The sequence below is a fragment of the Lytechinus variegatus genome, chromosome 1 (assembly GCF_018143015.1).
Source record: "Lytechinus variegatus isolate NC3 chromosome 1, Lvar_3.0, whole genome shotgun sequence".
In the NCBI taxonomy this organism is placed as follows: Eukaryota; Metazoa; Echinodermata; class Echinoidea; order Temnopleuroida; family Toxopneustidae; genus Lytechinus; species Lytechinus variegatus.
Window position 1 is genome coordinate 78,638,761 of NC_054740.1, and position 12,028 is coordinate 78,650,788.

The 12,028-nt window shown below is 35.9% G+C and overlaps 1 pseudogene; it reads right to left on the reverse strand.

Annotated features, from left to right (window-relative positions):
- Positions 1 to 12,028, reverse strand: part of LOC121424199 — a 51,348-nt pseudogene that overhangs the window by 23,437 nt on the left and 15,883 nt on the right.

Consider the following 12,028-nt stretch of genomic DNA (forward strand, 5'->3'; position numbering starts at 1 on the left):
ATGATAGAACAGAACCACATTAAAATTAGTTCCTCCACAAAAAATATAAAATTGTTCCAAAATTTGTATCAAATCTTATAAGCAAATGTGCCTACAATTCCATTTACAAAACATTTTCGAGGGAAAAAATAACAAGGGAATGATTAATTCAAAACACTCATTTTTTTTAATTTAAAGAAAAACTTATTGCTAAATATCATCAAATGCCACCGAAGAAGCACAGGATTCAACTAAATACACACACGTGAGTCACAACGCATGAATGCATTATCTTATCAAATCAAAGTCAGAGAGCAGGAATTGAAATAATACCTTATCTTTCCCATTCAGATTCAGGAAGAGGAAAATAGTAGGGGATGCGGTCGAGGAGAATACTCTTATGAGAGGGGCATGACATTGCAAAAACTTGAATATGTGGAATTGTGTGTGGGCATGTTTCACCAGTGAAATGTGCAAGAATATAGAACAAAAAAACAACAAAAAATAGACTATAAAGTAGAAACATGTAGCCTCAACCCACACACACATACTCATGTTGCCATAGCTACACTCAGACAAGAAACAGCTTCTCCAGCAATATCACAAATGAAATGGAAATTTTCATTGACATCTGTTATCAAGAACGGAATTCCTTGCGACTGGCTGGGCTGAGACAGATTCAATAGTAAGTGAAAATCACTCCAAAATTGCAAGTAAAAACTATGGACGGACAACCATGTTCCTATTTTCTGCCCTGCCCATTAATTATCATACATCAACAAGTACTTTCTCTAGATCCTATTAAATGTGACATTGATAAAGCAAAGTATCATTCATGCCACATACAGAAGTAATGACGGCGGGTTCATAAGCATGGATGGATGTCCATTTCACCTACATGTACCCTCCCCCCACCACAAGGGGCATCCCAGCAAAGGCATGTTTTCCTTCAGCAAGAAATTGATTCACTTTGTGTTACACTAAACCCAGGTGAGGAGAATATCCAGCAGGATTAATTTCCTTGGATGCATCAAGCACTGGAAACAGCTGCTGCAACTTCAGAGGAATAATTAAAAAGTACACCTTTTGAATAGGCAACTAGGTGAAAGCGATTTTTCATAATTTATCCAAAGTATACGTCTTATCTAATTTTTCAGGAAAGAAAAAAATTAGGCATCATTTAGCCATATATTGTACCATACATGTATGTACATGCTGACTTCTTTGTACATGTTGTGTAGTTTTGAGGATTTTTGAGTAAGAACAGTGGCAAAGTGGCTATCAACTAATAATTCATGATTAAAAGATAAAACAAACAGACCAACTAAAAGCAAAATAAAGAGTCTAGCAAAGAAGCAATTATCCTCATTACATAATTAGTGCAATATAAAATGTCACCATGTGGGCAAACAGCTATATCATAAACTTGATCAATTGAACTTGCGAAAGCAGTTTAACCCAGATATCTGATATTTCTAAGTGTGAACTGACTGTCTGGTAGTTTATCATGCCAAAGTGGGTGGAATGATGGGTAGTAAGAGGAAGAAAAAACCTGTGAAACAAACCTCAATACGTTTCCATCAATTCCCTTTCTTTACATTTGACATTTCAAAAGGGCAGCAAAGAAAAGGCTGAACACATAAAAAAAAACGTTTGCCAGAACCGCTGGCCAGAGGAGGTTACTTTCTTCACTTTCCACTTGCATTCAAGATGCAGTGCATTCTCTATCAAAGGTTAACATAACAAAATCTAGGTCCAGCTGTAATCACTATTTAAATCCAAAGTTTCCTAACAACTCTTGTGCCTCTTTCTTGATATTTACTCAACAAAAAAAATTGTCCTTAGAAATATTGTACATATATAGTAAATTTAACTTCTTACCTTGGAGGTCATCATAGAATTGTTTTTTAGTGACATACATGTATTATTCCATATATCTGCATAATAAACATTGAACCTCCCATACAAAGCTTCATATTTAAAATCCTTTCAGTAAATTATTGGTCTGGACCAGGTATAGGTCTGGACCTGGTCCGCACAAAGTCACAAAATTTGAATAAGTAAATGGCAATGCCAAAGTATACATATGTAGTCCAGATGATTTTACTGTTGTTTTTAGGAACACCAGGCATACACCACAGAATAACAAAATTAGCAGCACCATGTCCAAGCGAAAATTCTTTGAACAATCAAATGTAAATTGTTGAGCAGTACAAACAGAGCTTCATAATCATATACATGAAAATTGGACCTGATTCATGCATGTGTTACAATAATAGTGTTCTCTCTTTCAGACTGGTTTATTTTAAGTGTCCTCACGACTGAAACGTGGTAAGCTATGAATTACTAACTGCAAATTATACTTCTCGGTGCACCATAATCACAGTGTTTACACACTACCGCGGCTACTGGATCTATTAAACCTGCGAGGCGAGACTGACTTGCCTATTTTTTTCTGCGTGCAAAACGCATATACCTTGCTCTGCTAGCCAGAGCTGACTCGCCTTTTATGCTCCGCCAAAAATAGTAAATCTAATCCATTAATGTGAGCTGCGTGAGTAATGATAGATTGTCATTGACTTTTCTACATAATATTCCAAGAATGTTGCAAAAAAATAGATGAAACAGATAATAGGCTACCTGCTTTATTTCCAGTTCAATTTCAATTTGTGGCTGCGCGTAATCTGGCTCTCAGAGCATTGTGGGTGATGGCGATATTTTATCCACTGATCTGTGTTTTTGTTCAGCAAGCCGAGTCTGATCCCCGAGCTGAGGCAGTGTGTTAAAGCGACGCTGAATATTCTGAATCCACAGGCTGAGTCTGCACTCCACAAAGCGGGTCTGCCCTGCGAGCTGGTGAAGCATCATGTAAATGCGTTCAGTGATGCATGGCCAAATGTGGAATAATTACAGAAAAATACATGTTATGATTTTTAATGAATTTACATTTAAATGTTCGAATAGCTCTACATACATGTATATGCAATGACATTCACTCACCTTGACATGAAAGAGTTCATATCCACAAGTAATGTTTTGTATACATGTACTTCTCTCTATACTTCTTCTCCTCCTTCACCACTCCTTGCCTTTACAATCACAAGCGTTTCCTTGCCCCTTCTTTCCCCATGTCTCCATGAGGAACCACATAAACAATGACTCAAACCTTGGAAAAGAAACACTTCCTTTTCACATGTTTTCCCCAAACAAATGATCGCCAATGTCAAGTACCATGATTGGCCATCAAGTAAATGTGATATCGGTTTAATAGTCAAGTTCCACATGCAAGGCAGAACATTGAGGAAATGGAAGTTGACCGAAGAAAATCCAATAAATCAGAAAGATATTTATTAGTAGTTCTTGTTTGATGCTTACTGGCATGACATGAATGAGTCTTCAGGGAGAGCGGGATAGAAATTGACAGGAAATACAAATAAAAGTGTTTTATTCCAACTAATTTGCAAGTCATGGGTTATATACATTTTTACAAAATGATATAGGGTAAAATACTTTTTTTTCAGGGGGGGGGGTTCTGAATAGTGAGAAAAGGATTTTTATCTGCAGGTAACAGTGAACATCACAGAAAGCAATGACTTAAATTATAATCACAGTGAAAGAGTCACCCCCAAAACAAACTTAACAAATAAATAAATAAATTATGTTTGCATCAAATCTTACTATCCCCAGAGCCCCCCCCCCCCCCCATCATCTCTGGGTCTCCTTTGTCTGTCTTTCTCTCACTCTTTCTCTGTTCTTTCTTTCTCTTCTCTTTTCTCTCTCTCACTCTTTCTATCTCCTCTTTTTTTTCTCTCTCTCTCTCTCACAATAATATTCATGAACATACAGTTCTCTGTCCCTCTCAACCAAATCTCTTGACACAGGAACCATGGTCTGGCTCTCAGCTACAGATATTACTGACGACTTGTCGCTCCATTCACAGTCGTACTACAGCACACCTACCTCCTCAGGACTGCTAATGATACGACCTAATGGTAGTAGCTCCATGGTATAATACTGTGTCCTTTATCCTACTTTATGTGGTGATATATGTACAAATAGGGCCTAATGTAATAACTAGCAAAACACATTTAACTGACTTAAAGAACAAATCAGGGATCTGTCCACAGTTGTGGCACAATGTTTGTGATAAAACAAGAACAAAATGGTGCCTAACTGCCTGCATGTATCTGAAATTGAAAAATGCCTGAATCCCCAAGATACATGTAGTTATAAAGTTAAATTGTCATGATAACCATGGAGGGAGGCCGATGGAAAAAAGGATGAAGACAGATCGACAAAAGGATTGAGACAAATCGGCAAAGGGACAGAGACAGACACATAGTAGAAGACAAGCAAACTGGGATCACGATGCAACTGCTGTAAACACACATACACGTACATAGGAAATTTCTTATCTGAACTTTAGTAATTGATCATACAACATCCTGAACTGGGACTAAAAGTTTAAGAGGTACACAGCACAAGTGCATGTACTTTCATATCAAGCCTGACATGACACAGGTTTTAAATCCCTGCAACAAAAAGTCATTGGACTGTGAATTGTAAGGCACAAGGTTCAAACCACACAGTGTCACTTGTACCATTTAGCAAGGCATTCTTCAGCATTTGCTACTTTCTATCTATATGAAAAAGACAGGATGCATACCAAAGGCAAATTCAAATTCCTAGTAGAAATTCTTGAGTGGCCATATATTTTCAACCATGCAAATTGAAGAATAAAAATTAATCAATTTTGATAGAAATCTCTTGCAGATGAACTGCACGCCTTGCACAGATAGTGATTTCCATTTCAAACTTGATCTAAATAAGAAATTCTGTTTTGTCATAGAAAATCTACAAAGCAAAAAAATATATATTTTGGTTTCCCGAAAGTAAATACAATGAATTTTCACATCAAAAGAACCAAAAGGGATTCGGTTTCCATTTTGATATATTTATAATCAGAAAATCACTGTCCCCAGAAGTTCTAGAACTGTTCCAAATATTACTAGCTGAAAGCATGCCAATGTTCAAATTCTCTTTATTCAAATATTGAGTAGGCCTACGATAAATTGCATCATAAAAGTATCACAAAGTTCCTATGAACTGGGTTTAAAAAATCTTTACCTGTTAAGGAGAAATTCAGCCATCTCTGAATCAGACTCTAAGGACAACACTGCCATGCAGTTCTTCCATCTTGTGAAAACACCCTCAGAGAGCTGTATGAACTTCCCCATTGGAGCTTGAGCCCTGGCTTCACTCACACTCCCTTGTTTGCGAGACAGGATCCTACGACAGAAAGAGAGAAACGAGAAGACATTAGCTGGATGATGTTATTGAGAAATGATCTTCAACATTTGTTACTAAAATGCCTTGCCAATTGGTAATCATGTTCCTTTCTTTCTAATAATCAAGAGAAATTAACCCATTTCTACTTTTTACAACCTACCTTCACAAATCTAAGATGCCCAAAGTGCCATAAGTACGAGCCATGTGTAACCAACCCATTTCTTCTGTGTCAGAGATCGTATAAACAATACTACGATGTTTACTACATTCATAAAATTGCCATATAGTTTTCAAGAAGAGATAAAAGGCTCTTGCAGAGAAACGCTATCATATTTCCCGTGTGTTAGATGGTGTCAATGTGAGTCAAATAGAAATGTTGCTGGTACAAAGGTTTTTAAACCATTTCTTTCTATTCAGACTTCAAAAATTTGCGGCTATTGACCCGGTGAGGAGAAGGGCATGTGAAATGTAGAAGGGTTCTTTTCCTCGTATCAGTTTCACATCGCATAACCACTCCAAGAGAAAAAGTGCACGCAACATTTTTACTGATGTTAAAGGTATGAGTTCAGCTGCATTTCCATTTATTTAGGATCTGCCCAAGAAATTTTGACACAACATCCAACAGTGCGGGCAAGTCACTCAGGTTGCTACCGCAGCTCATAAAAAAAAATCACTTTGTTTCGTGATGATTACAATTCTTTTTTTATTCTTCTATTGTTGTCTCATATTGAAGAAAATCAAGTTTGCTTTAGGACTAGATAGTCCATCAATTTTTTTTCAAATCCTAGAGCATTTCTTTTTTAATTGCTGCCACTACTTCAAAGGAAAAACAATTTCTTAAGATGTTATGACAAGCATCTTTTTCTACTCTCCTAGATTTGGTTTTTTGAAAAGGTATGAGTTTTTTCACCTCAAAGGTGAAAATTACTTTGGTGTTGAAAATCATTCACATATGACGATCAGTCTATAGATCTATCATGTGACAATATATACAAACATTACAAAGATCCTTCTTGGATTTATCATCTGCAGGCCCTTCAACTCAGGGTGCTGAACAATATTCAGGAACGATTGACTGCCTATTTCATGGGCACATCTATATAGTCAGCAAAGGTATGGCTCTATTATTTTCACTAAATATGTATTTTGTCTTTAACGGTACCTTAAGCCATCAAAAATATACTGATTGCATCCTGAAACTAAATTAATACAGTGTCACTTTTCAAATGTCTATTTTCAGACACACTACATCCAGGGGCCGCACTATGTTGCACGCGATCTCTCTATGTCTCCCCCCCCCCCTCCCGTCTATAGCTCCAGAGGAAAACTGCATTTTTATCACTGGTATAGAACCTCTAAAATACTTTACTTTTTCATAAAACCTCAAGAAATCAAAGTGGTGCTTGTGTTTTCCCCAGATACCTGCAAAATACATTAACATGTACGTAGAGTTTAGATCGATTCCTTTGTCTTCCCAGAAAGTTTCGATGAATTGAGTCGGTTACTGTTATTTAGCTATAATTACATGTACACTCTTCTAGTTACTGCAGATAAAAGTGCAGAGAAATTCAAACATTTTCTATTTTATGACTGTTGTTGGTATAGTCACTACAGAGTAATTCAGAGAATTTCAGGATGCCTGGACTGAAAAGATGGCATAAGATCTTTGAATGACTGAACAGTGGTCCCCTTAAAGGAAATTTGAAAATTAATGTTGATTTTCAAATTTAAACTGCAATGATTGAACACGTAAATAAGAACAATGTTCAATGGTGAAAAGTCAAAATATAAAGCTGATTAAACATTGATCATCTTTAAATTTCCCGCTCTCTTTAATGCAGCTTACTGCACAGTTTGACCCATCATAAGAAAGTTCACTTCCAGCATTTATAAAAATGTAGGCTTCAACTGCAAGAGAAATTATAAAAACATTTCAAAACTCATGTTCGATGTTGCATTCTGTAGCATCCGCGAAGCTGAAAGTTGTAAAATCTGAGCTGGTCGCATTTCCAAACATACCTTTTGTTGCATATAAATTTTCCTTTCAGTCGTGATCTGAAAGACGTTTAATTTTATGACCGGGAATGGGGGACATTGTAAAGGCCCTTTGATTAGCAATATATCCGCAATTTTGTAGTCACGTTTTCAATCATAATTCATGATGCTGTTTAAATTTGGAAAATCAACATTGAACACACCCTTCTTTCACCAACTTGAGTTGGTTCTACTGATATTCTACTAGTTGAATAAAATCAATCATGAGTCAGTCTACCAACATTTAGGCCTACCATGGATCTACATACGGGTCGTGTGGTCCAGTGGTTAGAGCATTGGTTCGAATCCCAACTCTGTCATTGTCTCCACTTTGATAAAAAGGCCCAAGAGTGATATCTGTCGTCTATTACTGTCAGCCACTATGACTGATTAACCTAGACGTAAAATGTTTCCAAGGTAATTGGTTATATACCAGCTTGGCATTTACCAGCAAAATGCTGTCCTGCCAAGTTCCTACGGGAATTACCACAAACAGAAACAGAAACATTGCACACGTACAGGAGATACAGGTCTATACCTGAAATTATTGAACAGCAGTAGAAAGTCTATATGGATCACAGAATCACATCAAATCAAGTTTTTCATACTAAAACACAAGACCTGATTATGGTTACTTTTCACAGAAAGAAATCAGTCAGATACCAGGAGAAATTCTTAAGAGAGCAAGGCTAACATATTTGTTTTCTATGGCTATCAAGTGACGAAGAAAGCTGCACGCCTGACCTTAGAAATCAGTTCATAGGGTCCAGGAATCAATACCAATAACTGGAGTCTCTTTAAAATGCAAAAGAAGCTAATGAAAGATTCTTCAGACTCATTTTTACAGCTTGGATAATGGAAATTTAAAGGACAATTCCACCCCAACAAAAAGTTGATTTGAATAAAAAGAGAAAAATCCAACAAGCATGACAATGAAAATTTCATCAAATTCGGATGTAAAATAATAAAGTTATGACATTTAAATTTTCACTTAATTTCACAAAACAGTTATATGAACATCCTGGTTGGTATGTAAGTGAGACTGATGACATCATCCACTCAATATTTCTTCTGTATTTTACTATATGAAATATTCTAATTTCCTCCTCATCGTCAAGTGAAACGATTAATTCCTCCCTCACCATGTGGAATTAGCATTTTTTAATACTATATGGTTCAGTCAAGTTGGTCCTTATTGTCAAATCTGTAAAAATTGAAATATTGTATAATTCAGACAATAAAAGACAAAAGAAAGAGTGAGTGAGAGACTTCGACTATCTCATTTACATGTTACTGAGTTATGCATTTCACTACTATGTGAAAAGTAAGCGAAACTTTAAATGTCATAACTTTCTCATTTTACATCCGATTTTGATGAAATTTTCAGCATTCTGCAAGTTGATTTTTCTCCATATATTAAAATCAACATTTTTCTGGGGTGGACTTGACCTTTGATAAAGTGACAGATTGACTAAGATTTTTGTCAGATTGAGAAATTAGGATTATTCATATTTTGATGTTGCTTCATGTATGAAGAAAAGTAGAGCAGTCTGTAGGCATGACTAGACTACAAGCCAGTCTCGTTTTGAACCAATCAGGCGAGCGTGTACCTTCTCTGCAGTGAAGGTTTTGCAAGATCATTGTACATGTAGATCAAGTCTATAAAACAGATCCGGTATTTTTCAATACACCAAATGACGAATCCATTGTATGAAAATATGATGAATGAAATGGCAGGTTGACAATCGGATAAATAAACAAATAGGCCAATGTGATATATCAAAGGGGTACAATTAGACCAAATTTCATAAAAAATGTGACTTGGACGAAATGGATCCAGCCAGCGTATAATCTGAAAATTAGACCAACTGGTACTATACCAAGTGGCTCAATAAATCCAACAACCACTTGTCTGTGCCTTGTGAGGTTAGGAGGTCAATAAATGAAGTCATCCAGGAAAAAGGGTCAATATAATCATCAAGCATCTCCTTCACAGCGAGAGCAAACCCAGGCCAATATACTTAGATTTCAGGCCTTCAATTTCCCTCTTGAAATACTACACACAATGAAAAACTGAGTGATACCGCTATACCTAAATAGATTTAGCAGCATGTACATGTACAGTATTTTTTTTTCAATTCAGGAATTGTTTACAATGCAGGAACATGTACAGAAAAATTCACCTACAAATTGACAATGCAACATTTTCTCATCAAGAAATACACAATGAAAAAAAAAAGAAATCTGCTTTATATTCTTTTGGATACATTTCATAAATTATAGGCCTACTGAATGCAAGATTTCAGCAAAGATATAGGCCCTAATCATATATGGATGGTGTTTTCAGAGCAAAGGTTAATTGTCTCACAGATGGTAAATTGGTATGTAAAACGTAAATATATCTCATGTATATCATCATTCAACAAATTTAATATAACGGTTTCATGCAATTTGTACAAATCATTCTTGATTATCACCCCCCTCTGTCCTTCCCCTTGATCCGAAGCTTCTCAAAAGTTTAACGACCATCACAACAAAGTCACCTTGCCGTGACGAATGGTGGAAAAAAAACATTCATAAAAAGGTCAAACTTGAATGTACGCACAAGAAACCTAACAAACTTTTTTACACATCTTATCAAATGTACAATCTGTAATGATACCCTATAATATTTGATAAACAAAATGGCATAATTCTAGAGATACGGTGTTTGACTTTCCACCTGTTCAAACAAAAAAGATGATATGGATTATACATCAGATATTGATGTTACGATGCAGCTTAGAAAGCATAACTTAACACCTCCTTTTTATGTATTTGAATTAAAAAGCAGAAATAATGAGATACAATGAAGGATAGATTGATCTCCTTTTGTGTGGCAGTGTTTCCATAATTCAAGAGTTGAGATGATAAGAGATGGGGGTTAGAGGGCAAAAACACCAAGTAGGGTAAAGACAAAGGCAGAGTTTGAATTGCATATTAGGCTATGTTCACTCAACCTCATGCAATCAACCCTAGAAACCCTTTTTTGAAAGGTATTTAGTTCAAACTACGGCTTCATACGAACAATTGTTCACGAACATTTGTTCTTGTCGATCATAAGCGTCTTTCAAAACGCACACATGAAATGCTTAAAAGGCACGTTTCTAAAGGCGACTGCAGAACCAAAGATGTTATAAAGTATTAAGTATGACTGATGCCAAAGAGATCTCATTCTCTATCACAATTCTACTGTACATGAACTATGACTTCTCGTTTCCAGTTCAAAGATGAAGATATATTTTGTATCCATTCCAAGTCAAATGCCCTGATCGTGATTAACAGTGGGCGGGCTTGAAAGAGGAATTAAACAGTGCTATTGAATGTTGGAGCCTCTCCCCACGTAACCAAGTTTGGTACACGTTTTGATTTGTAATTCATGTTTGTGATTCCAGCTTAATAACATGGTTTGAACACACCCTTAGATGCTGATTAGCACCTGAATGATGAATAGACTGGAACGAAAAAGGACTTTGATTCCCAATCTGCATGATGCAGATGAAGTGACAGGAGATATCGCCAGATAACCCCGGGCTGAGGGAACAACTTTTATCAGGTCAATGAATAATACATGCGACTACTCCAATTCTTTTCCTCCTATCGTATAAGCTCGGTTTCTGCTTGTAGGGTACTATGCATCTGTGTTGCTCCTTGCCCATTCCGTTTGGAATAATTTCCACAAAGACGGTGTATGTGTTTGAGTATGATATAGGGTGGCAAGCAAGTGTGAAGAAGATATCCATGTGTTTATTAGTAATCAGCATCACTCAAACAAAAACTGCAGCATTTGATGGGGTCATAAAAGGCTATTCCATTTTATTAAGATCCATCAAAATTGCGAAAGTGATGCAATATGGATTACAATCCCAAACAAATACACTGATACATTGTGAGTCATGTAACTTGGGCTGAAATTAAATATAAAGCTTTTTAATAAGAAATATAAATTGGAACACTATGAAATATAACTAAGTGCATCCACCATGAAATAAAATTACTTGGGACCACACAAATATGTTCACCTAAAACTTATTAAGCAAATTCAACTTTGAAGTAAATAACACTTTAAATAATCTGGTTAAAAAATACTCCAACTTTTATACACAATTATTTGACTTTACATGTACATGTACATAAGGTCCACTATTGCAGACCGAAGGCCAAGTAAAAAAAGTAAGTAGTTGATCGTCCGGGGTTTTTGAGCACGGTGATGAGGGAGGTCCTTGTTATTTGCTATCTTACTATTTTTTTTTAAAACAAGGAGGCATTTTCTCGGCCCGATTTTTGACATCAGTGATGAGGGAGGTCCTTACTATTTACTATTTTTTTTGCTATTTTTTATTCAAATGATTGTCAGGCCATGTCAAGCTTGAATTATGTGATCGATGTATGCTCAATATTGATAGTAAATGAGTAGAAATATACATATATTATATGTATAAATATCTACGATTGATTGGAAATCTATGGAAAATGTATTGTGCGATAAAATATATTGATGTATTACTGATGTATACTGGTACTGTATAGTTGTAGAACAGAATATTCATGTCAAGTGAATAATTTAAACATTTTATATTAATATATAAGGGTAAAAAAAATGCATAGGGGGTCATTTTTATTACCATGGCGTCATGTTCAGTTTTCCAGAGCCAATCTCTTTTAGCTCTGGGCATGGTTTCGCATC